Source organism: Jaculus jaculus, chromosome 5 (genome assembly GCF_020740685.1).
Source record: "Jaculus jaculus isolate mJacJac1 chromosome 5, mJacJac1.mat.Y.cur, whole genome shotgun sequence".
NCBI lineage: Eukaryota > Metazoa > Chordata > Mammalia > Rodentia > Dipodidae > Jaculus > Jaculus jaculus.
The window spans coordinates 34435825-34463426 of record NC_059106.1 but is presented as its reverse complement, the minus strand read 5'-3'; the positions used below and the strand labels follow the sequence as shown (position 1 = coordinate 34463426).

At 42.9% G+C, this 27602-nt stretch overlaps 1 long non-coding RNA gene and 1 other non-coding gene across 2 annotated transcripts; one reads left to right on the top strand and one right to left on the bottom strand.

The window, feature by feature from the left end:
• The first annotated feature begins 2130 nt into the window (after window positions 1–2130).
• LOC123460633 lies at window positions 2131–6482 on the top strand. The gene is made up of 3 exons (XR_006637137.1): window positions 2131–2312; window positions 3962–4026; window positions 6434–6482. It is a non-coding gene; the product is annotated as an uncharacterized LOC123460633 (long non-coding RNA).
• Window positions 6483–26354: 19872 nt separating this feature from the next.
• On the bottom strand, window positions 26355–26456 carry LOC123461240. Its single transcript, XR_006637531.1, has one exon. It is a non-coding gene; the product is annotated as a U6 spliceosomal RNA (small nuclear RNA).
• Window positions 26457–27602: the final 1146 nt, after the last annotated feature.

The following is a 27602-nucleotide window of genomic DNA, read 5'->3' as shown; positions in this document are numbered from 1 at the left end:
CATTATTTCAGCTTTAGCGATTCAAAACAGGCTCTCAATAGATGTTTTAATAAAAACAATTATTCAACCATTATTTGTAACAAACTAATGATGTAATGATGTGGGGAAAGTGTCTTCCAGTAGCTCTCTGCATGAAAATATCTTTCCTATTCCCATTCTCCTTTTTATCTGTCACACTCCCAGAGGTGGCCCAAGAAGAATTTAAACTTTTCATTTTAGCTTATGTGAGATATCTGTACACTGTTTTGTTTGTATAATTCATGTGGAAAAAAACTACATTGTTCTTCAGTTTTATAATTTTTTTAAAAAAAATTATCTGGGCTGGAGAGATGGCTTAGCAGTTAAGTGCTTGGTTGTGAAACCTAAGGACCCCGGTTTGAGGCTCGATTCCCCAGGATTCATGTAAGCAGATGCACAAGGAGGCACATGCATCTGGAGTTCATTTGCAGTGGCTGGAAGCCCTGGCATGCCCATTTTCTCTTTCTCTCTCTCTCTGTCTCTCCTTCTCTCTGTCTGTCACTCTCAAATAAATAAATAAAAACAAACAAAAAATTAAAATTTATTTATTTGACAGAGAGAAAGGTGGCAGGGAGAGATAATGGCCACATCAGGGCCTCCAGCCACTGCAAACTCTAGATGCATGCGCCACCTTGTGCATCTGGCTTACATGGGTCCTGGAGAATCGAACCTGGGTCCTTTGGCTTTGCAGACAAATGCCCTAACCACTAAGCCCTCCCTCCAGCCCCAGTTTTGTAAATTCTTGATTCGCCACCACTATTTTATCATCTTTGCTGTTATATAGGACTTTTGCAAAAGTTTTACATGTACACAACACCATCCTCTTAATTCCTCCTCACTACCTTTCTATTCCTTTTACATCCCCTTTCTAAGTTACTGGCCTCTGCTTTTATTTATTTATTTATTTATTTATTTATTTATTTATTTATTTATTTATTTATTCCCACTTTATTCCCACTCACACAGAAGCCCAGCCATTTGTAGCTAGGATCCACATATGGGAGAGAACATGTGACGCCTGGCTTTCTGAGCTTGGGTTACCTCACTAAGCATATTTCTATAGTTTCTTTGCATGATAGTTCAGATACATAAACTGAGTAGGTGATCAGTGGCTGTTCCCTTCAATAAAGCTCTTTCCCTTTAATTTATGTGCTATGCCATCAGATTGTCACAGAAAGTGGCCTCCGCATGAGGAGTGCTGCATTCATCCTGGTGGCTGATTTGTAGCCACAAAATGGACGGCTTTCAGAGATCTCCTCTTGTGTCCACAGACGTGCACGTGACAGGAGCAAGTCAGGCAGAGAGGGCAAGTCTTCTTGCAATGTTTGTATTTTAAAAGCCCTTCAGCCTTTTGGTAGAACAGGTTAGATTTTGCCACGAGTGCTGTCTGCTCAGACGGTCTAAGCATGCGGCAGGAGTGAGGCAGGAGCGTGTAGACAGCGAAGAAAGCCCGCGGAGAGCCGCCCCTGCACTTCCTCCCCTCTGCCTCCCAGGACGTTTGACTCCCAGAAAGGAAAGACCCGCCGACGTGGAGACAGCAACATTATAATGTGACCCGTGAAGAAGGAAAACATATCAGTTTGCCTGTTGAAATGGGAGGCAAAAATGGAGTGTCATTGGGATTTTAAATTACAATTTGCCTCCAGCATTCAGAGCAGACCTGGCTATCATTATCCCCTAAAATCATCTTTTCTCCCTGTCATGACACAGATGGGGAAACTGAGGCACATCATATGAGTTCAGATGTGGCTAAGTCACATAACAATTCTGCAATGAAATTTAATAAACAAAGTGGGAGGTCTTGAATTTGGGTCCGTATCTTAAGGTAAGTGAAATAAAAAAAAATCATAATAAGAGAAAGCTAAAAAAAAAGTTGTTTATCCTTTATGCATTCACAGGAACTTGAAGGGCTTTGTGTTTCATGAGGTTGTGGCATCAAAGTTCATTCCGCTGTTGCACAGAGGTCTGATGCGCAGAGGCACACTGCCCACTGTAATTCTTCTTCTGAAATTTTAAGTCCCTTTGTGATTTCAGAGATCAAGTAATTATGCTAAGACGTGGATTAGATGAAGCCACATAGACCTCGCTGATTTTCAAGATTCTTGGCACCTGGGTTAGAGAATGACAAAGCACCTGACAAAAAGCAACTTAATGGCTTACAGTTGGAGGGGCCGTGGTCCATCGTGGTGGAAAGGAGCAGGTGCAACGTCACCAGCCACCTGCTGCTGAAAACACTGCGACCTCACACCATCAACCAGAAGAAACCTTCCTTTCCCCAAGGTGCTTCTTGTCAGGTATTTGGTCACAGCAATTAGTTCATAACCAATCTAGCTGTGTCTCTTTCATTCTTTCCTCTTTGTCCCCTTACAAAAGTCTTTGAAGAAATTTATTGTGGGCTGGGGAGATGGTTCAGTGGCTACAGGCACTTGCTAGCAAAGCCTGCTGGTCCAGGTTCAATTCCCTAGTACCCATGTAAAGCCAGATGCACAAAGTGGTGCACGCATCTGGAGTTTGTTTGCTCTGGTGTGTCCTTTCTCTCTCTTTCTCTCCCCTTGCAAATAAATAAGTAAATATATATACACAGAATCAGCCTTTTAAAAAAGTACAACAGCTAATGAATTTTAAAATCTCCTATTAATCTAGTAGGACAGATATGTAGAAGTAAGGAGCTTTCTAGAATGTCCTCATAACTATACTAAAATTATAGAGCCTGTACAGACTGGTGTCAGAATAAACTACTGGGATCAGAAATTTTTAAAAATATTTTTATCGGGCTGGAGAGATGGCTTAGTGGTTAAGCGCTTGCCTGTGAAGCCTAAGGACCCCGGTTCGAGGCTCGGTTCTCCAGGTCCCACGTTAGCCAGATGCACAAGGGGGCGCACGCGTCTGGAGTTCGTTTGCAGAGGCTGGAAGCCCTGGCGCGCCCATTCTCTCTCTCTCCCTCTATCTGTCTTTCTCTCTATGTCTGTCGCTCTCAAATAAATAAATAAAAATTAAAAAAAATTTTTTATCTATTTATTTGGCAAAGAGAGAGAGAGAGAAAGAGAGAGGAGAGAATGGGCATGCCAACACCTCTTGTTGGTCCACATGAATTCCAGATGCATGTAATACTTGGTGCATCTAATTTACATGGGTACTGGGGAATTGAATCCAGGATGGCAGGCTTTACAAGCAAATGTCTTTAACTGCTGAGCCATCTCCCCAGCCTTGGGCTCAGAAAATCTAAACAACCTTTGAGTAGAGAATGGAGACATTTTCATGCAGATATAGTTAATGAATCATTTACAAACTGGTAAGTACTCTTTAGCCAATGTAAATTTTTCATAGGTGTATGCCTGTTAAACTCCAGGTATGAAGGTTGCTGTATACTAACATCAAAGGAAAGTCTTGGAAAAAATCTGTTATTCTGCAGATCTTATGATGTGTCTGCATGAGATGTGCTCAGACTCTTGGAACAAAAGAAATATTTGATGACACTGAGATATATCTGGAACAGGCCCACACACATCTGGTACTAGTTTATCCCTTTACAAGATGTGACCTTTTCTGAAAATGTAATAGTTATGTGCTTAAATGGGGATGGGAACAGCACCAGGAGTTTCCTGGAGGAAGCGTGTATCCAGAAGCACAGGGTTGGAATCACCTGGGAGACACACCTGTGGGAGGAGGCCAGCCCCTACCCACTGCAGGTCTGAGCATCTCCAGGTGGGTTTTTCTCTAACTTGAGTGTGGCTAGGAACTTAGGTTGCACACTGACTGTGCTTGCAGGAGGTGGGTGGCTAGGCATCATTAGAGTGTGCTTTACTGGTTGTGTATATGTCCTGGTGAAATTTCAAGTACCCCGGTTCTCACCTGTGAGCATGCATCTCTCTCACAGGGAGCTGACTTGTCCCTGTGAATGTTCTTGTGTATCTTGTCCAACCTGTGTTCGGTTTCTCCCTAGGAAGATGCTTGCTCTGCAGAAGGACTATGACCAGGAAGGAAATCAGAGTTAGGGATGTCTAGCAGGTGAGACAAAGGTGGCAGTTCAACAACGCACACACAATAACAGAAGGGTTTTATTTATTTATTTTTGCTTGTGTTGGGGGAAAGGTGGTGGTGCTGTGGTCTGGTTTATTCATATATATGTGCCCTTGATGCTCCTGGTGTGCTTGCATGTGGACCAGATGCACCTGCTTGTGGTGGCATGGGCATAAAGTCCAATGTCCCATCCGTAGCTCTTCTGCCTGTTCTCATTTGAGCCATAGTCTCTTACTGCTCCCATTTATTTATTGATCTCTGGTAACTCCTGGCTTTCTGTTCTGCTACGGCCTAGGGTTACAGGTGCACATGGCCATGCCCAGCTGTTCCACATAGATTCTAGAAATTCAAACTTGTATGATCTCAGGTACCCTCAGACCCTCACACTTGTGCAAGAAGAACACTTAACTGTTGGACCATTTCTTTGCAGCCCCAGAAGCATTTGATTACACACAGACCACAGAGAAAAGGCAGAAACCTGCACCATAGCACCAGGGGGAAGGCAGGACTCTCAGGGACACACATGTCCAGGGACAGGTAGGGCACAAGTGAGAAGGAAGAGAGTTATGGACAGAGCCTTTGTTGGGAGTCAGTATGTTCCTGGATCATATTTCTGAAAGGAAGCTACAGCTGCTGAGCTTACAGTGGGCACTCATGAACTCCATGCAGGCACTCTGTGATGAAAGGATCCTTGTGGTATATTCATCTGCAGTGTGAAGATTGAGGGGCAGTCAAGAAGGTTAAATCTAGCTATGCCATGGTGTGTCCTCATCAGAAAATAGGGTAAAAAATATCTCTCTAGGCTGGAGAGATGGCTTAGTGGTTAAGCGCTTGCCTGTGAAGCCTAAGGACCCTGTTCGAGGCTTGATTCCCCAGAACTCACATAAGCCAGATGCACAAGGGGGCACACACATTTGGAGCTCGTTTGCAGTGGCTGGAGGCTCTGGTGCACTCATTCTCTCTCTCTATCTGCCTCTTCCTCTCTCTGTGTCCGCTTTCAAATAAATAACTAAAAATAACCAAAAAATATTTTTTAAAAAAGATAGTTCTCTAGATTCCCCCACTTTGAGGAACTAAGTCTTAAATGAGTTCTGGTATGAGAAAGTCTAGCTAGCATTTAAAATGAATGTTGAAGCAACTTAAAACTAAAACTACCTGCTTGCTCTGCTGGGCCTCAGGGGTGGAGCTAAGTGATCTATCTGGACCTTTTCCATTGATGAACTGAATAATTCTATTTCTTTTGTTTTTATTTATTTTTCTTTCTTTCTTTCTTTCTTTTTTTTTGTTTGTTTTGCAGGTAGGGTCTTGCTCTAGCCCAGGCTACCTGGAATGCACTCTGTAGTCTCAAGGTGGCCTCAAACTCACAGTGATTCTCCTACCTCTGCCTCTCAAGTGCTGGGATTAAAGGCATGAGCCACCACGCCCAGCAATCCTATTTCTTTGTGAGAAATTTTAAAAAGCATTCAACCTTATAGTAGATTGGCTACTGCTCAGTAGTGCAGAAAGCTCTGAGTGTGTGGCATGCTATGCCCAGACCATGTATGGGTGGGTGTCAGGGCACTGGCTTCTTTCTACACTATTTGGGACCTACTGAACATATTTTCTTTTTGAATTGTTGGGCTACAAAGCTCTGAGGTGAATGTGGAGACCATGTCCTGAGGCAGTCAGCACAGACTGTCAGCTCTCAGTAAGAAAGATGATAGAATAAAGTCAAGGATGTCCAAGACCACAAGGATAAGTCAGTGAAAAACCCACAGAGCATGAGAAGACTCCTCCCCCTGTTTCCTGAATAAATTTTCTTAGCTATATAGCAAATAAGTCTTGGAGCGTTGGTATCATGAAGGATCTTCAGGAGTTAATAAAGTTAAATATTTAAAGGGAAAGATTGGTAAGCAAATGTGGGTGAAGGAAGGCTACTCCTTTTCAGACGGGACCTGAGCTTAATCGCTGACTTGGGCTGTGTATGAGAACTTCCCTCAATAGAGGAGACTTCTGGGCAATTTTTAAATTCTTCATAGGGATGCTAGAAGGGCTCATACTGGCTAAGCTGTGGTTTCAGAAAACATTTCCAATGTTATGAAGTTCCAGAGGAAGGCTTTGTTGATAATATGAACATATTCCTATGCCACATGCTGGCCTACATGCAAGGGGATAGCCAGAGCCCAGCTTCCTATTCTAACCGCAGATATATTTGCCACTATATTGACAGTCACATCCGTTAGTAAAAGCCATCCTCAGCAAACAAGATAAATAAAATAAAGTTTTATAAAAGCTGCCCAACACTCAACTGTGTTCCCCTGTGGCTATAATGACTATTCTGGTTTTAAAATCCTTTTTCTTATTCCTTCTGTGTTCTCCCATTTCATGCTCCCTGGGAGAATGTCTGCAAAATAAGCCTCTGAAAACGAGACGAGGACATTCGACCGTAATTGAAGGCCATGTCTAGAGAGGATCAAGTAGGAGCGCTTTGGATGATGGGAAAATCCCCTAGAGTGATACCCCGCTGTTTGGCATCTATTGCAGTCTTCTTAACTTCACAACCAGGTAATTTCCATTCCTGATGACTCCCCACATTCGAAGAGGAAACGGAAGCTCCCCCAAGGGCTTCCGTAATGAAGCACACTTGCACGATGTCAAGTCAAAGCCCAGTGACTTCCACATCCTCTGCAGTTCAGCTCGTGTGCTTGGCACAACTGTGACCTTAACTGTGTCTCTGTCAATTTCAGCTGATCAGTTTTGAATGAGGCCTTGTCAGTTCTCTCTCTTTCATTCCCCATAATATTTATCTTAAAAGAATGGCCACCATGATTTGAGTTTGTTTGCTTGCTTTTCTTTCAGCTGTGTTTATTGTGACTGTGTTGTGTTTACCTACTTTTTCTCCTGATGCAGAGAGAGGACATTCTAATTACAAAAGATTCTATACTCTCAATCACTAATTTCCTAAACCATTGGAAGACTCTTTTTTTGTTGTTTGTTTTTCAAGTTAACATCTTGCTCTAGCCCAAGCTGACCTAGAACTATGTAGTTTCACGTTGGCCTCAAACTCACTGTGATCCTTCTACCTGGGATTAAAGGCATGTGCCACCATGCCTGGCTCTACTGGAAGATTCTGAGACTAGATAGACTCATTTTATAGAGTTACCATGACACTGTTATTAGCAAATGGTTTCACCTAAAAGTCTTCTTAATTTTTTTTTTTTGTCAACAGATTTTCTCGTTGTGTTCAGTTTATCCCTATCAAGATAGTTACTCTGTAGAAAGCCAGTGATCAGGATTGAACAGGTTCTGCCATGTCCCTCAGACAAGACAGAGGTTAAGAATGCACATGACTAACAGAAGCCTTTGTTGCTCACAGACCTAGACCCAAGGGAGAAGTGCGGGGCATGCACCACAGCACTAGTGGAAAGGCAGGACTCTCAGGGACACATATGTCCACCAGCAGGTAGGACACAAATGAGACAGGAGAGACATGGCCCAAACCTGTGTTGGGAGTCAGAGTATTTCTGCAAGGGAGCTGCTATTGCTATATGTATTTGTTCTTGATATTTTAATTCCTCCTGATTCCCTGGAAGAATATTTTTAAGTTCGTAATTTCTGCTCTCACTTCTTCATATGGGTGGGACTGATTTTTGTGGAACTGGGATTGAACCTAGGGCCTCATGTGTTCTGGGCAAGCACTCCACCACTGGGCTCCATCCACAAAATTCTTTATTAGATTTTTAAACATCTGCTTAAAAATACCTGCTAATAGGTGTGCCCAGGACCAGATAATCCCTATTTACTGCTAAGGAAACTGAGTAAGCCACCCAGCCCCAGATCTGGAGGAGGAATGAGACCGTCCAGCCCCTGCTTGTGACCCTGGGCGGGGATGTGGCAATCCAAGGGTCATTCCCCCGAGGGAGCTTGTGCAAGCCCTCCAGGGAACCCTAACAAGTGGCCATACAACCCAGACCCAGGAAAGGAATGTCCCCCTCACTAAGGCTTAAGTCACCGCGAGTGCCGGGTGCTCAGCCCCTCCTAGCACAGTGTCCCCTCTGCCCTTCCTGCAAGCCCTACTGCCTCCTTCCTCCCCGCAGGGTTCCCAACCTCCCTCTCTTCTCCTGTGGATCCTGCCCGTCTTTCTTTGTGTTCTGAATCTTCCTTCCACTCTGCTTCAGATCCCACAGGCCTCTCCTGGCCTTGAACAAGCCTTGGGCCCAAGAAACTGACTTGGTCCTCTATTTCATGTCCCAAACCTGATGCTCATTATACTTTTTATTTTGAGGCAGGGTCTGATTACATAACCCATGCTGGCCGTGAACTTTCAGTCTTCTGCTTCAGCCTCCAGAGCAAATGAAATTACAGGCCTGCACCACCAAGCCTAGCCTTGTTTTGGGTGATTATAGACATCGTACCTAGCCTAGGAATGGGTTCTGCTCTAGATACCAGTTCCGAAGTAAGTTTGTTAGAATTCTATAGGGTTCCCATGGAAACAAGGTCAAAAGGAACAGGCCCTAGGACAGTCCACTGGAACATTTTACGCCCTTTACATGGTGGAGTGTGCCTTACCAGCAGCTGTGAGCTTGCAGTGCCCTTGCCACCCTGATCCTGGTTATTTTTAGTGGGGTCAAGGATGATAAATTAACGGGGCAGGGGGGAAAGCCTGGGTATTTGAGTCATTCTCACAGCATTGCATGTAACCTCTCTCTGCTGGGGCCTGGCGGTAAGCAGAGCTGGCAGGTGGCTCGCACTGAGCCAGGCAAATGGGCATGCAAAGGGGGTAGAAGGAATGGGCGTGTTTAGCAAGTCTGGGTTGACTTTGGAGGCCAGAGGATAGCCAGTAATAATACAGTTTCTAATTTGTACATAGCTCATTTGGAAATTAGGGCTTGTCTTATTCAATGATGGTGAAATGATGACTTTGAAATCAATGGCATTTCATTGCAGGATTACTTGATGGTTTTCAGACTCAATCGACCCTCATTATTTCTCTCTTTGCTTCACATCATGTTTTTACATTTTTGTTATGGGATGAAAATGGTTACATACAATGTATCATTTTTAAGTTGTCATGAGTAGACTTGGAGGATTATTGCCATTATCCTACACTTTTCCTGTCAGGACTCAAAAATATATTTTTTTGCACTTACATTTAGCCTTAAGAAATAGAACAATAATGCATCTAAGTACAGAGTCAATTGCTAAGTGACCCCTATAGTTTTGGTTTCAAAATTCTGTTGTGCTGTTTGTAATACCAAATGGCCGTTGCTGAGAGGCAAAATGATCCTTTCAAAGTATTTTCAACAATTCATCAGATACTTAGGATCGATTACTCCCAATCCTGCTGTAACTTTTCGGATGTGTTCTCACTGCTGACTGTTTTGTAAAACTGTTGTGATTGCTCCTCTCATCTTGTCTTTGAATGTTGGAGTCTCAAAATATTCACTCAGCTTGAGGTGGTGACTGTGATTTCCTTGAGGTCACTGGGAAGGCCTGCTCCATTTCCCAACACCAATTCTACCTCGGTGTCTCTGGTGTATTTCAGAGTGGAGTGTAGGAGGCCGACCACATGATCAAATGCTCCGAGCTTCATTTCATCTTTTTTTTTTAAGTCAGAAATTCTGGCATAGCACTTTCCAACTGTGTCCTGGAAGGCCATGAGGAGCTGGTCTATTTTTGTCCCCTACCAAACTGTACCCTGGGAAGGGAGCTTTAGAAGTCATCAAGCTTTTTTTTTTTTTTTTTTTTTTTTTTTTTGGTCTTCATGCTCAACATCAGAAGATCAGAGGTGAGCTCTTCACCTGCTTTTCTCAAAAGCTCACTAGTGGAAAGCCCTTCAAAAACAACCAACAAACTATTTGTGTGTACTATGCACATGAAATATTGTGTAAAGGACATGGAAAACCACAAGTCATCATCCATCCCCCCAAGAATCTTCCATTCCATTTAGAGAATGGATATGCATATATGCATAAAGCAACCATCAACAACTCCTGGACCAAGATCAGGTCTTCAAGGTCTCACCTCTTGATCACAGACAATGTGCAGTCTTGAACCTAACATGGGCCACTGAGAAGTTCTAATTGTAGTGACTTCCTCCCAGGTCTAAATTCAGAAGTGTCTGATGAAAGACAGCTATGTCAGTAAAGGTTAAATGACTGTTGTATAAATAGTCTGGATACAAATTTTGGCTTAAAAGTTACTAACTTGAATGTTTTCTGGTATGTATGTGATATGTGTGTGCACATGGGGATATATGTGTTCACACGTGTGGGTGCATATGTGGAGGCTAGAGGTTGATGGTAGATGTCTTCCTCAATCACCCTCCCCTTTATTTATTGAAACAGAGTCTCTCTTAAACCTAGGTCTCTCTGATTCAGCTAGTTTGGCTATCCAGCTTTTCCTGGAATCCCCTAGTTCCTTAGAACTACAGGTTGGCTGTCACACCTGTCTGGTGCAGTTCCATGACTTCTGGGGATGAGCACTCAGGGCCTTCTGCTTGTGTGGCAAGTGCTTTATCCACTGGTTGAAGTCAGGCTCGCATTGCTGGTAGAAATCACCCAACCAAGAGCAGCTTCTGGGAGAAATAGGTTTATTTTGGCTTACAGGCTCGAGGGGAAGCTCCACGATGGAAGGGGAAAACAATAGCATGAGCAGAGGGTGGACATCATCCCCTGGCCAACATAAGGTAGACAACAGGAACAGGAGAGTATGCCAAACATTGGCATGGGGACACTGGCTATAACACCCATAAGCCCACCCCCAACACTGCCTCTAGGAGGCTTTAATTCTCAAATCTCCATCAGCTGGAAACCTAGCATTCAGAACACCTAAGTTTATGGTGGACACCTGAATAAACCACCACACTACTGAACCACCTTTTCAGCCCAATTTGAAATGTTTTAAGCTTTCAATTTCATACATGTAAAATGGGAAGTTGATAAAATCTACCTTACAGAATAGGGAGAGTTACCTGTTGAATTTTGAGAATAGTTCTTGCTAGGTAGGAAGGGCACATCATATTAAAACTGATTACCCAATCATGGTTCACATATTTAACTATGTCTTCATGTTCCCTTTCATCTGTTTCCTTATGTTTGCTGTTTTCCAGGTAAATTTTACCATTTGTGTCATAAATGACATAATCATTCAACTATTGGTCACCCAATAAAATTTCATAAAAGACTCAGTACTTCTTGTTGGTTTTTGATGCCATAACTTGCTCCAAATATGGTATAAATCAAAAAAGGGTGGCTCAGTTATGCTCTACTACTGCAAATTTGAAAGAGTGTTTCAGCTAAAAAGGTAAACAAAACACAGTCCTAAACCTTAAGAGTGGTCACATACACACAGCTGTATATACCCTTGTGGTTGCAATTACCTTCTTCATGCTGGGTAAAGCACTCAGTCAAAAACAGCTGATGGGAGGACAGTTGTTTATTTTGGCTTACAGTATGAGGGAAGTTTCATGATGACAGGGGAAAACATGCTATGGAAAGAGGCAGGACATCACCTCTGTCATAGCAGGTAGACAATAGCAGCAGGAGAGTGAGCCAAATTCGGCAAGGAGAAGCTGGCTGTAATACTCCCAAACCCACTGCCAACAACACACCACTTCCAAAGAGGCTCCACTTCCCAAATTGTCACCAGCCAGGGACCAAGCATTCAAACCACTATACTTGTTATTGAGGACCAAGAGGAGATCAACAGGCACCGAGAAAAGCCTTCTACTGAAACAGAGACAGTAGAACTGTCAAAGAAAAGGGATTATTAAGGAAGTAAAAGAAAACTAAAAATCTTCCAACCGTGGGGCTGTTGGAAATGGCTCAATGGGAAAAGTGCTTGCCTCACAAGCATGAGGACTTGAGTTCTATCCCTAAAAGTCACATAACAAGGCTAGGTGTGGGGGTGTACACTTGTACTCTCAGCACTGGAGAAGCAGAGCCAGGTGGATACATGGAGGTTGATGGCTAGCCAGTCTAGCTTAATGAGAGACTCTCTACAAAAAATGGAGGATTTGCCTGAAGAGTCACACCCAAGGCTATCCTCTGGTCTCTACATGCATGTGCACATATGTGCACTATCCCTGTCCTGCATGTTCATTCACACACAAGCACACACGCACCACAAGTTTCCAAGCTCTAGCCATCATATTCAGAGGCTTGAAAAGACAGTGCCTCTCGTGATGGCACAATGTGTACAGAGGGAACCCAAAGTGATGCGTTGAGAAGTCACTCGCTCGAGTCAGATAACAGGATCCTAAGTCCATCTTATTCATAGTGTTTTTATTTTTTTAAATCAGCTTTGTTCTGGACTTTAGCTACAATTTTGTGAATGAAATGCTTGGATTTTCCTGTGACTGCACCATTCTTCCATCCCTTGTGTGAGCTCCATTCCACATCCATGGTCCCTGGTGAGCTTTTCCAGTAGTTCATCTCTGTTTTTTTTTTTTTTAAATTTTTATTTATTTATTTGAGAACGACAGACACAGAGAGAAAGACAGATAGAGGGAGAGAGAGAGAATGGGCGCGCCAGGGCTTCCAGCCTCTGCAAACGAACTCCAGACGCGTGTGCCCCTTTGTGCATCTGGTTAACGTGGGACCTGGGGAACCGAGCCTAGAACCGGGGTCCTTAGGCTTCACAGGCAAGCGCTTAACCGCTAAGCCATCTCTCCAGCCCCAGTAGTCCATCTCTTTCTTGGGAACACGCCCAGTGTGGTTGGGCTCATGCAGGAGTGACCATGTACATGGACACCACTGTTTTGTTCTGTTCAGTTTCAGAGATCTCTATCTTGTTAGACATTCATGTACCTCAGCAGATAGGATCAAGTTATTTTTAAATCTAAGAAGTTAAAATGATCTCAATTTACTGATGAAAAAACTGAGGTCCTAAGATAGTTCCAGGGATCATTTGACAGTTCAGGCCTACAAGCCTCTGGCATAATAGATTCTAAATAGAAATAAGCAATAAGAAAGGTAGAGAGCACTTTGGTAGGAGAGAGCCCCAGCTGAGCCTCCAAGGATGGATGGAGATTGACATAGCAGAGTTTTTGCTTGCTTCTGACTTAGGGGAGACTAAATTATGTCAAGTGTCAACAAACTACTAGAGGCATGAAGTATGTAAGGTTTGTTTGATGGCAATGACTAGATCAAAGAAATATTCCCACAAGAGAACATGAGATTGTGATTTGCATAAGAAGACTTATGAATGGCAAACAAAAAGATTTTCCCCTTTATCCTGTATGTATTGAGAAGTAACCAAGGGTCTTGGTAGCATAGTTTTGGTGGTTTCGGGGAAATGTATCTTTGTGGTTAAATGGAGTCGATTGAGGCATGTATGACTACATGGTGCATTTGAAGACATCTCAGAACGAGAGAAGCTAGCATTCTTTTCAGGAATTGTTTTGCTGTTTGCAGCCAATACATAAGACATGGAGGAAAAAAAATCAGCAAGGCGTTGCGCCTTGTTTTTGAAGTGGCTATAAAAGGAATGTAGTGGGTTGTGTTTTTTTGCTTAAATCTGTTTTGACCTTCTTTCTGCTTAAATCACAGCTGGTCTCTCCTGGCCTTCTGCATTGACTTTCCAGACATTCCTTTTTCTGTTCTCTTTCTCTATCTGTACTCTCCCGACTACACCTTCCCTCTCCTGTACTGTGCTCCACACTGTGGTTCCATCCCTGGCCACTTTACTTCTCACCTTCAGAGTCTGTGGTTGAACCTGGTCACCTCCTGGGTGTCCCTTGTCATTTGTGCTCTAGTCCCATGAATCCATCATGATTCTCAGCTGAATTTCAGGCCCTTGTTTGTATCTACATGGACCACAATAATCTCAAACCCAACCCATCTTAACCCCTCAGCCTATTGACCCTGACTTTTCTTTTTGAACTTATCTCCTGGTTCTAATTTCTACCAGTATTGCGTCAAAGCTGGCAACTTGGAGGCCTCTGGATTTTCTAACTCTCCTATGGTCCCCTCTTTTTCTCCCACTTCCAGCTCAATCTATAGTTTCACTGTTACTAGTCCTCCTTGTGTTTGGGATAATAGCGAAAGAGAATCAGGAGGAAGAGTGCTGTTCATAGGCCATGAATAAGTTAGCCAGGAGACGCCAGCCCGCCTGCTTTGGTAAAACTAGAACTTGACACCCAGTCCAGTGTCTCTAAGGCGGCTGCCAGCACCACTCCACCCCAGGAACTTCTTGCTTCTGCCTCAGCTCAACACACCTAGGTGGGCTGGCCCCTCCTGAGTCGGCACATTGAGTTCATGAACCAATCAGGTCTCCCCTTGCCCACCTGAGTCTGATAACAAGGCTTGCCCTAATTGGATGCCTGATCTGGATAAAGAAGCCTAACCCATGTGTGGGCAAGCTCTCTTTTTCTTTTTTCTTTTAAAAACATTTAGTTTATTTGTAAGGAGAGAGAGGAGGGAGGGAGGAAAGGAGAGAGGGAAGGACGGAGAGAGAAAGAGAGAGAGAGAGAGAGAGAGAGAACAGACACACTAAAGCCTCTAGCCACTCTATACTCCAGACACAAGCACTGGTTGGTTAGAGCATCTGGCTTTACATGGGCACAGGGGAACCCAGGTCTTTAGGCTTTTCAGGCAAAGGTCTTAACTGCTGAGCCTTCTCTCCAGCCCTGATCTCTCTTTTTCTTGCTGTGATTTTGCCTGAACACCAGTGTTTAAGTCTGGGAAGAGGGCAACACTTATTTCAGCTGAGGTATTCTCCTATTTGCATTCACCATGTCTTGTTTTGGAGTACTTTCTCACATTGTAACATGCATGACTTCCCCTGATCTCTGAGTCCTTCACTATTTCTTAATCCTCTCTGGTCTTCTGTGGGAAGGGGATCTTTTGGTTCTCATACACTGCCTTCCTTATCTGGGAGCATGTGCCTCCTCCAGAGTCCTTTCCCGGGAGAGATGTCTCTGTGACAGAGGTTCTCCATTGCCCTTTACAGCTGGACAAAGAGGGGGCTTCTCCTCTGGCTTGGGACTTTCAGATAGCTTTATGCCTGGATCTTAATTCCCCCTAAAATAAAATCTCATGATTCATAATTTCTTTCTAAATAAACTTAATAATTCACAATTTATCCTTCTCAGAGTCCATTTTCTGAGTTCTTTGTTAAATGGACAAGAACCCCACCCCCTCGCCACCAGCCCCAAAGTCCTGCATCAGTAATCACATCCAAGATAGGATAAACACACTCTTTAGTAACCAACTGTCATGTTCCTTCTGGAATCACATGTAATCAATCCTTCTTTGAGGAACTCCCATGTCTGTTGGTGCCTCTGTGACTTGTTTGCATTACAAATTAATTCCTTAATGGCTCCACAGGAGTTCTCCTGAAACAGAAATTTTGGGTTTCTTTGCAAAGGTCTCAATATGATACAGGAATTGGGGTTCATCTGCCAACACATCAATAATTTTGGGGTGTTCCCAGATATTTGTCTTATAAATTCAAAGAATTGAAGTCTGCAGACCAGAGGCCAAAGTTTACAGGTCTTATTAGAATATGGATAGAATTTCAGAGAAGGAAGGAAGGCAGAGCTTATGTTCAAGGGACATGAAGGGGCTTCTGGAAATGAGGAAACCCAGAGCTTAAGAGAAGGACAGAAGAGAGAATTCAAAGAGCTGCTGCCCATAAGAAAGTGGGAGCAGGGTAAAGCCCAGTTTCAAGGAAGAGGAGGAGACAGAACAAACAGCTCCTGCCCATGAAAGGCAGAAGAGGGGTAAAGCTCATCTAGAGACCCAAAAAGGGATCATTTATAGGGTTGGAACAGGGGCTGAGCTTACCAGCCCTGATACCAAGTTTGGGAGGGGGGGCACTGGGCTAACTAGCCACAGTGCCAGGTTCAGGTTTAATCCTTCCAGGAATCTTAACTCTAGGAAAGGGGAACTTCTTCCAAGGGAGGGATGCAGGCTGCATTTATGGAAAGCCAGATCCAGGGAACTGCTTTGGGTGAGAAGCTCTATCCTTCCTTGACTTTCATGGGCAGGGGCCTTACCATAAGCTGCCTGACTCCCAGACCCACTGGACGGGATTGGCTCCTCCCCCTGCTCTCTCCTTTGCTCTGGGTCCTCTTCAGTTGGTGTTCTGGTGACTGATGTGGCTTTTCCTCATTTCCATCCCTGCAGAGTCCAAAGGATGGAGACCATATCTTCTTACTCATCTTTGTCTCCTACAGTCTGTCAAGGATCCATGTAAAAGTTCAGTACATTGATAGATAGCTGAATAGTTTTCCTGGAGAATTCATCCTTTCTGACATCCCTTTGCTTGCTAGATGGCATGGAGGGTCTGAGAGGACTGACTCATAGTGAGCACCTCCCCTGCGCTGCACACTGCTCAGTGTGGGTTATATATAGTCTTATTTGATCCTCATGAGGACTTTATAGGACTAGTGTTATTATTTCCCTTCCAGATATGAGACTGAATTCTTGGAACACTCTGTGGATTTCAGGTCTTGGAATTCAGTGAAAAGTAGGACAAGAACTAAAATGAACTCGATGTTATCCTCAAGTCATAGACATAGCTAATGACTCCTAAGCATATGGAGTGGCTTAAGTTGGTGAGAAAATCCATATACAAGTATAATGCCATCTTCTTGTTCAAAATTCTTCTGATAGCATTGTTTTGGCAAACAAGCTAATTAAATTCCAGTTCTTGCAGTTGGAATTTAAAATTCTCCAAACTGGGTAGTTTTACTCACTTCTGCTCTTTTCTTCTATTATTTCTAAGCATTCTGTCCAGGTGGACAGACATACATCTGTCTATCTTTGCTCATTCTCTTTCTCTGGAATATACTTTGTGAAGAATATATTTAACATGTTAGTGACATTATGAACCTTATCTAATTAATTTTTTTGTTTTTAGAATAGTAAAGTTATTGAACTGTATTCTTTTTATTCTCTAGCGTTGGGGATAGGATGCAGGACTTCACCCATGGGAAGCACCTGTCCTTGCACTGTGGAGGCTTGAATTACTTGTCCCCCATTAACTCATGTGTTCTGGATGACTGGTCCCTAGATGGTGGCAGACTAGGAGGCGGAACCTTGCTAGGGGAGGTGTGCTGTCGGGGCATGCTTTGGGGTGTTATGGCTATCGCCCTCTTTCCAGAGCTCAGCTCACTCTCCTTTTGCTATGACACCTGCTATGACAAGGTGGTGATGTCCAGCCTCTGCTCATGCTACCCCTTCCCCTGCCCTCATGAAGCTAGCTTCCCCTCAAGACTGTAAGCCAAAATAAAACTTTTCTCCCATCCTTCTTTTTGTAGGGTGATTTTTCCCAGCAATATGAAGGTAACACAGCAACCCAAATTACCTGCCCCAGCCCCCTATATTAAATTCCTAATTGCAGACTCTGGTTTCTGGAGCTTCAAGAATATCAAGCTAGAAAATTTATCTTATGAGATACATGCTCATTTCAGTAAGTTACAGAGAACAACACTGGAGTTTTCATTGGATCCTGGGTAACATTGCTAAAACTTGATACAGAAAACAGAATTTTAGTTTACTATTATTAATTTTTATTTATTTATTTATTTGACAGAGAAAGAGGGAGGAAGGGAGAGAGAGAATGGGCACGCCAGGGCCTCTAGCCACTGCAAATGAACTCCAAACGCATGTGCCCCCTTGTGCATATGGTTAATATGGGTCCTGAGGAATTGAACCTGGGTCCTTTGGCTTTGCAGGCAAGTGCCTTAACCGCTGAGCAATCCCTCCAGCCCAATTATTATTGTTATTAACAGGTTATTATTATTGACAGGCTAAAGTATCATTTGGAACACACTTTCCACCCTCATCCACTTTCTAATTTGGACTTTCACTTATCCAATTCTTTCTCTCACACTTACCCAGTTCAGTTAGCCATAGCCCTGGTGCTTGCATAAAATTAGTATTGTCTCATTCATCTGATGAATGGGATCCAGGTTTAGCCACAACTTTGTTTAATTTCCCAAAACTTCTGTCAATCTCTGGTTCAGCATGTATGGTACAATAATTACACAGTCACACAATGGAGTGTAATGTATATTTCTCAGCTCATTCAGTTCTGGATTTTTTTTTAATTACAATTCACTAATTTAGAACAGGGGGTGGGACAGAGAATCTCTAAAGATGATTGAAGCACAGCTGCTGGGTGGGTCCTCCCAGCAACTGTAAGCTGGAGGATGTGGCCCGGCCTCAGAGCCACTCTAGAGCTGGTCCTCTACAGGAAAAATGTCTCCACCCCACTCCAGTCTTTCCCACCCCACAGGGCAAGTCTACGTTTATTCACATATCTTTACACAGGGTTGAATTTTTCATGGGTTGCGTATCAGACTTGGACATGGGCTTTTATTTCTCTGAGGGAGCTCTGGTAAACATGTGTGACATTCAGAGAAATAACACATTAAAATTATGTCTATTGTTTGAATACCACGGGTCTCTTCCTCAGGGAGTGTGTAGAATCTCTTCAACGAAAAAAAGAGAGAAGCATTTTTAAAAACCAAATGACTTGAGCACTGAGAGTTGTTGAATTCATGCTCTTTCTGCAATCCCCAAAATTAAATCATTCTAATGCCAGTATTTATTTATTGGCTTTGGAGGCCAACCCCCCCTGTATCAGAACTCATTTGTCAAGGGGACATGACCTGCCTTGTTGTGAGCCTACAAATAGTCTTCCTTTGTCCCACTTATTCTGAAAATTCAAGATGTCATTGCAGAAATATTAATGTGTTTGATGAGAATGTGGAACCTTGAAGCTCACCAGGGTTTTACATACCATACATACCATGTTTCCTATGTGAGATTTGGAAAATCCTGATTGGTGAATCCATCTGGCCAAGACAGATTTTTATAATTGACTATGTTCCATATGCAATAGAGGAGTGATATTGATTTTCAGAAATCCTTCTCTGTAAACACTCCACATACCCCACCAACTCACAGGCTGTAGTAATCCACATCTGGGATCCTTAAACACAATAGAGATTTTGAATCTATTGGTCTGGTCTTATGGTTTCTTAGTTCCATAATCCTTCTTCTGTTGCCTGATCTATCTTCCTCCATTTCTCCCTTCTTCCCTCCTTTCCTCCTTTCTTCTCCCTCCTTTCTTCCCTTCTTCTCTCCCTTCATCTCTCCCTCCCTCCCTCCCTCCCTCCCTCCCTCCCTCCCTCCCTCCCTCCCTTCCTTCCTTCCTTCGTTCCATGATGGGCAAGAGACCCAAGGCCTTGGGCATGTTAGACAAGTATTTTGCCAATGCGCTACATCTCCAGCTCTTATTCTTTCAAATTTCATTTTGAGACAAAGTCTCCCTAAGTTGCTCAGGCTGGCCTTTGACTCATTTTGTGGCCCAAGCAGGCCTTGAATTTATGATCCTCCTGCCTCAGGCTCCTGAGTAACTAGGATTATAGGTCAGAGTCAGCAGTCCAGGGTATCATCATACTTTTCTTTTTTAAAAATATCTTTATTCTAAGAGAGAGAGAGAGAGAGAGAGAGAGAGAGAGAGAGAGAGAGAGAGAGAGAGAGAGAGAGGGATTGTGTGTGTGCATGGGGGCACCAGGACCTCTTGCTGCTACTCTACTTTGTGCATCTGACTTTATGTGGGCACTGGGGAATTAAACCCAGGCCAACAAGCTTTGTAAACAAGCACCTTTAACTGCTGACCCATCTCCCCAACCTCCATCATACTTTGCATCAACGATCCACTCTCTTCAGGCATTCCCTGAAACAGCTGAGGGTTGTAGGGAAAAAGTCTCATATTTGTGCTGACAGGCTTCATTTAAATTCATAAGCACATTGCGGCTGGGAAGATGGCTCAGCATTTAAAGGCACTTGCTTACAAAGCCTGATGGCCAGGGTTCTGTTCCACGGTATAGGTAAACCCAGACACAAAATGTGGGTGCATGCCTCTGGTATTGGTTTACAATAGCAAGAGACCCAAATGTGTGTGCATGCATGCACAGACACACACACACACACACACACACACACACACACACACACAGAGAGAGAGAGAGAGAGAGAGAGAGAGAGAGAGAGAAATATATTAAAGAATAAATGCATAACCACAACCTCTGCAGGCCCCAAGTGCACTGCCCCTCATTAGTCACTAGCACCTGTATTCATCTGGTTATGCTCTACCTTCAGATTGTCTTAAACATCCTTATTCAACTACCTATCTCATTCAGCTTATTTGATAATTCATTGAGAAAATTGAGGCAAAAAAGGAAGAGTCCATTCATTTCACCTCCACCAACCTGATTGCACTGTATCTACAAATTACTCCTTTCCCCAGTTTCAGTAGATAAATAATCTTAAGCATCTTCCTCACACATGTCACTTCCTTTGGCCTTTGCAGAGATATCATTCTTGTAGTTGTATTTTCTCTCTCTCTCTCTCGTCAATAGTCCCCTACACCAAAATATGGCATAGCATCTGCAAAGTGCCCTCCACCCTCTGCACTTCCTCCCATCCCCCTTCTGGTTTTCATCACAGCACACTTCAGGACAGCGGTTGCCAGCATCTCTCCCTCACTTTCTCTTCCTCCACTGTTCCATAGGCCCTAGATGCCTCCATAACACCGACATTCTTCATCCAGATCCCAAGTGACCTAAAGGTGTCCCTAGATAGTGGCTGCCCCTCTGGTCCCACACTGATTTTTCAGCTAGCTGCCATGAACCTTTCTCCTAGAACCATTTTCTTCTCTTGGTATCTGTGACAACATCTCTCATTTTTTTTTTTCAGACCCTCCAGTTATTTCTTCTGCTGGCCACCTAAATTCTAAGCTGAAAAATGCTGGGGCATCTCATTTCACTGCTCTTATCCAACTCCCTGGCTTTAAGTAAGATTCCAAATATACAGCTCTCCTATCGTTTTTATTGTGTGTGTGTGTGTGTGTGTGTGCATGTGTGTGTGTGTACCTGGGAGCTGGGGAGGACATTTATGTAGGTTATAGGAATGGAACTCAGGTCCTCCTACTCAAGAGGCAACCACTTTCCCAATTTTCTCCCTTATCTTGAGCTCTGATGCAAGCCCCTGCAATCCCTGGCTGATAGTCCCAGGACCCTGGGATCCATGGGGGATTGGTATGCAAATCCTTAGATGCTCAGATGCTGTGGATGTAAGTCCCAAGTATCCATAGATGATAGTCCCAGGACCCCGGGATCTATGGGGATTGGTACACAAATCCTTAGATGCTCAGATTCTGTGGATGCAAGTCCCAAGTATCCATAGATGATAATCCCAGGACCTCGGGATCCATGGAGGATCCTTATATGTTCAAATGCCTTCTGTACAATGGTGTGGTGTTTGCACATGATGTATGCATTTCCTCCCATTGTTTACAAACATCTCCTGATCCAAGGAAAAGATTATGAAGATGTTTGCTTCATTGTATTTTCAGAGGCCAATGTCAAGGGAAAACATCTGTACATGCCAGCACTGATGCATCCATCATAGGTGTAAGTATTTTACAGACTGGGTGTGAGGCCAGTGTTTATACAGGTGCCAATGAGAGGCTGAGTCTGCAGTGGCTTAGGACTCAGTAGGCTATGCTGACATGTTGTTTTATTCACGTTTATTCAGTGAGAACTTAGTACATGGAAAATTCAAATTTTGGCCTTTGAAAACAAATTAATTGTGTGTGAATGTGTGGTGTATATGTGTAGTTTATGCACATGTGTATGCAGGTATCTGTGCCCTGTGTACACACATGCAGTAGCCAAAGCAGAATTCCAGGTGTCTTCTCTCTCTCCCACGTTGTTTCTTTGAGACTGAGGTTTTTGGTCAGTATGGGACTCAGGAATTCTTCTGTCTCCACCCCTCCTCAGGACTTGGGTTACAGGTGTGTGTGGCCATACTTGGTTTTTTATCTTGGTGCTGAGATCAAACTCAGGTCATCATGTGTTGCAAATGCTCTGCCATCTCCCCAGCCTCAAATTTATGGATTAAAACAAATATTTTCTACCTTTGATGGCTAATCTATGGTTCAATTTGAGGGAAGTTAGCATCACCATGGAAACAAATCTTTGGTCATGTTTGTGAGGGATTTTCTAGATTAGGTTAGTTGAGGTGGAAAGACCCAAGAGCAGCCTTGACTGTGAGTGGGACATTCCCATGGGCTGGGTTCCTGGCTTACAGAGAAAGCAAGTTAGCTGATCCTTCAGCTTTCACCACTCCATGCTTCCTTCTGCACTGTGCGCTGAATGTGACCAGCTGCCTTGAGCCCCGCTCTCAGGCCTTCCTCACCATGGTGCACTGTAACCTCGAACTATAAACGGACATACACCGTTCCTTCCTCAAACTGATTTTAGTCAGGTATTTTGTCCTAGCACTGAGAAGGTGACTGACACTTTCTGATGGTGGTTGCAGCTGTGGAGGTAAATCTCAGGACTACAACTCTTTGTCACCGTTCACAATGTCCCCCTTGCAAAGCTAGGAGGTAGCTCAGACACCACCCATCAAACACGGCTGCCGCCATTCTCCTGCCTGAGCTGTGCTTTCCCATCATGCTCCCTCTTAGCAAACAGGAAGTTCCATTGGCCACTATTGTTGAAGAGTATTTTTTTGTACATTGTTTTCATTTAGTCATTTGAGGGAGGGAAGAAGGGAGGGAGGGAGGGACAGAGAGGGAGAGAGGAAGAGAACACCAGGGCCTCCTGTCACTGCAAAGGAACTCCAGACACATATGCTATATGTATCTGGCTTTGCATGGGTGCTTGAGAATTGAACCTGGGCAGTCAGGGTTTGCAAGCAAGTGCCTTTAACTGCTGAGTCATCTCTCCAGCCCAAGGCAAACTTTTAAGCCCCTCATTGCCCCACCATCCAAAAGTTTTCCTTGAATTCATTTCCCTAGTAAAGCTGTCAGCATCTTTCACCTGAGTTGGTATGGTAGCACCTGGCATGTCTTCCTATGTACAGTTCAGATTTTTATTTTTTGTTGTTAAGTTAGGCTTTACTCTATTCCAGGCTGGTCTTGAACTCACAGGGATCTTCCTACCTCTGCTTCCTGAGTGCTGGGATTAAAGGTGTGCATCACCACACCTAGCTACTGTCCAGTGTTTCTGTAACTGGTTCTGTACAGAGCCACACAGTCCTGTTGACACATGCCACAACTGGATCGGCCCCTTCTCCCATACTCCAGTTGTAGCATCTCTTTCATCGCGTATTTAGTATTTAGTTTGTCTTTAATACCACTCCCCTTGCTATGCTGCCTCTATAAGTAAAATATCATGGGCAATAGCTCTGGGGCCAGATTTCTTGGGATCCAAACACTGGTTCCTTTTTCTTTCTTCCCTCTATGAACTTGAGCAGGTTTTAGACTTTCTCGAGGTAAAATTAAGGTTATTATGGATGCCACTGTATAAATTTGTTTTGAGGTTTAAATGAGTTAATAAACACCAGATACTTAGTATAATGTCTGGCAGATAGTAAACACTAGATAAATCATCCTGTCTGTGACTGTTATTATGAGACTGGGATCATTTATCATGGCGCATGCAATAACTACTTGTTGAATATGTAAACAATATTTTTCATAAGTTAATTAAAACTAGAAGTGGCCTTATTAAATGCCTATGTGTGCTCTGTGCTATTAAGGGGATTTAAAGATCAATAAAATATAGTTTTCAAAATGGAAGATTTGCCTCATCAGACCAGAGTGAGACACAAACAAAGTGTCCTCGAAGGGATAGCAAACTAGAGCTGGAGTCTGGCTCAGTGTGTGCATTCTCCTTGGGTCAAGAACAACGGGAGCTCTGGAGAGAAGACAGGGCCAGCCAGTGCAAGTGCAGTGGATTTAAAATGTATTTTATTTAGTCATTTACATGGGTACGTGTGGATATGTCAAGGTGTCTTGCCACTGCAAATGAATGCCAGATGCTTGTGCCACTTTTTGCACCCAGCTTTGTATAGCTGACTAGGGAATTAAACCTAGACTAGCAGACAGAGTAAAAGACATCACCCTTTAATCATGGAGCCCGCTTCCTACCCCTGGCAGTGATTTCTGACTTGAAGACCAGGTAGGATTTCAACAGATATGATGACTCAGAGGATAGAGTATCCCTGGCAAGGAAATAATAGGCACGTGGAGCTAAGGAAATTAATGTTGAGCAGTCTGGAATGATGGAGCTACTGTTTCCAGTATGGTCATGGACCAGCACCACTGGTAGCTGTTGAAAATTATTAGAGATGCAACATGTGACCCCGCCGCTCCTCCCCCCAGCTTCACTGAATCAGAATTTTGTAGATAACTGATAACCCTCCAGACCCCTGTAATGGTCCAAGTCCACTGCTCTCAGAGCTTTTTAAACCTTTTTTCACCTGAGGAAAGTTTTGTGTGATCCCAGGTATACATGTATCTAAAATAGCTATGCAAATCAAAGATGTACTGATAATAACTCAAAAGCAAAATTATATTAAAAGAATTCTTTGGTATGCATATGATTTTGTCATTTATTAAAGATGAAAACAAATTTGCATACTAATGAGATGAATGTGCTTGTTTATTTTTACATAAGGAATTAAATCTTGGCTGAATATTTGATGGTGCAGATGCACAGAATCAGCAACATTTTTCAGAGTTGATTGATATTTTGATTTTAGAACCATCAATACATAAAATGCTGCTTTACATAAATATGTAGAACAAAATGGCAGAAGTATAGCTATGGTTATTTTGGAAATTGCTGGAAATTCTCCCCTCATCCTAGTCTCAAATATATTGAATTTTTTTTAATGACACTCAAGTCAGCAACCCAATTAGAAATTTTTCTTTTGAGGTAGGGTCTCGCTCACTCTAGCACAGACTGACCTGGAATTTACTATGTAGTCTCAGGGTGGCCTTGAACTCATGGCACTCTTTCTACCTCTGCCTCCTGAGTGCTGGGATTAAAGGTGTGAGCCACCATGCCTGGATTTCAATTAGAAAATTTTAAAATCAAACCTTCTGACACAATACTATCCAAAGATATACCAATTTATACCTACATACTGAATTGAAGAATGGTGGTAGAAATTACTAAATATCTGGTTTTCCATAATTAATCCATTGTACTCCTCCTATAAAACAGGAACTTTTGTATGTGTTGTAAAAAAATACACACACTAGTCTTGAACCTGAGCTGAGGTGTCTGAGGTAGCTGCATTGTGTGCTGTGACAACAGGCGCAGGCCAAGGAGCATCTGTCGTGTGCCCAGACCCAAGGCTGCAGGGACGCTGTGAGACTCAACACAGGCAAGTGTTACAAGAACACCTCAAATTCGTTACGTGCTTGATTTTGAATTATTGCTTTGGTTTTTACACGCTCAGAAGCCTTTTACTTTCATGACCCACACATTTAGTGATGGAGTATGATTCGGCCTCTAGTGCAAGCACTGTGTTTCCTCTTGTGATCCTTCAGAAAGCAAGAATGGCAAAGCAACCCAATCCTTTTACCCTGGCCCCCACCACCTTCTTGAGCAAGAGTGGCAGTTAGTGAATATCAGAAAGCACGAATGTGACCTGGTATCACTGTGCGTGTGTGCGTGTGTACGTGTGCATGCCAGGCTCTCTTACCACTGCAAATGAATGCCTATCTGGTTTTACATGGTGGCAGGAGAATTGAACCAGGGCTCGCAGGCTTGGAAAGCAGGCATCTTCCACTGCTGAGCATCTCCCCAGCCTCTGCATCACTTCTTCTAGTCTTCAAAGAATTCTTAACTGATGTTTGTACTCGGCCACGTATTGGGACTGAAAAGAGAAGTTGACACAGAATTTAAGGACACTAATGTTAGAATATAAATTGTTGAGAAGAAAATGATAATAAATTTCTACAAATTTGGTTCAAGATAATTTTAAATGGATCTACAAGTCAGATACAAAAGTTCTTATGAAGTTCATAAAGATTTTCAAACACTTAAAAATCAAGAAAGGAGAGAAATATACTATTAATCCTATCTGGTTTTGCTTTTAACTAACACAAATGTATTATTTAGAAAATGCTTGTAAAATGACAGCCATTAGAACTTAACGATTATGAAAAATGAATCACTTGGGCTTTTAATTTCAAAATGCAGAAATTCTAAATATCAGCTACTCAAGTGGTCAGGTCCTGATGATGTCACATGCAATTAAGTTTTAATCTACATTTAAATATACATCAGCTCCCACATCACATTCAGTGTCATTTTCAAATTTATTACTGGACCATTCTTTTTCCTTACATAATTAAAGTAAATCAAACAGTATATGTCAGATAATAAATGATAAAAAGCCAAACCCTTTATATATTACAATAGACATTTTAGAAGATTATATTAAATGAACATTGTAATATGATTTTAATAATACATTGATCTAAAATTTTTAAAAATCCCTATTTTCTAAAAACATATGGACTGCTTCATGAATTTGCATGTTATCATTTCACAGGGGCAGGCTAATTTTCTCTGTGTTGTTCCAAAGAAACCCCCCCCAAACTTATTTTAAACTTAAAATTGTTTTATATCATATCATAAAATCCTTTAGCATGTAAGATCTTTATGGAAAGGTCTCATGAGTCATAAGGGACTGGAAAAGGCTGGACTCTGACCTCTGTAGTGTCTGGGTTCGATTGCGCTCTGCCTTGAAAGGTGATGATGAGAACATGTCTAAGAGATCGTCAGGTTGGGGGAAGTTTTAAACAATATTACACTTCTGATCCACATACATTATTGAACATAGTGATAGTCTGTGTGATATTCTGATGCACATACTTACAGCACACACTGGCCAAAACTTTCCTTATGTTTTCTGGTTCATCCCTTGAGCACTTTTCTCACAGATCTCTATGAAATATATCATAGGTGGAGTGTAGTCATCTCACCAGATAGGCCTCTGTGTTTTTTGCTGTTCTTGGCTAGAGATCACTTGTGTCTTAACAGGTTATAGTCATGCCCTTATGACCTCTTTTAGTCTTAAATAATTCCTCAAAGTCAGGTGATCTCCAAATAGAGTTACATCAGGAATTATGGCTCTAAGTGCAGATTTGGGGGGGGGCACACTATTCAGTTCATAATAAAGTCTTCTGTCATGTTTCAACCTCTGTTTTATTCCATGTTCCCAGTATGCCACATTTCCCCCTCTATGTTTTGGTTTAGACTGGCCTTGGACTTGTGGTAGTCCTCTGACCTTAGTCTACTGAGTGCTGGGATTACAGGCAGAAGCCACCATACCTGGCTGGCCACATATTTTTAAGGAGTTGTTGCTGAATAGGTGTTAGCTTGGGTTGCTATAACCAATGCCATAGATTGGATGTCTGAAGCAAGATGTATTTCAAAACGTATTTCTTTCTTATAGGTTTGGGGCTGGGATTCTGGGGTCAGGGTGCCAGAGTGGCTGATTGTTCCTACAGACCTTTGTTTACAGAAGCTGTCTTTCCCTTGTCTCTGCAGGAGAGACATCAGAGACAGTGAGCCCTTCCCAGGTCTTTGTAGGAGGTCCTGAGTCCCATCATGGGTACTCCACTCTCAGGATCAAATCTGCTTGCCTTCCAAAGGCTTCATCTCCAGATATAGGGTGAATAGCCTTCATCCCAAGTGTGTGCAGATATTAGAGATAACACATATTTTCTTTTATTTTGGAATATTTGCATAT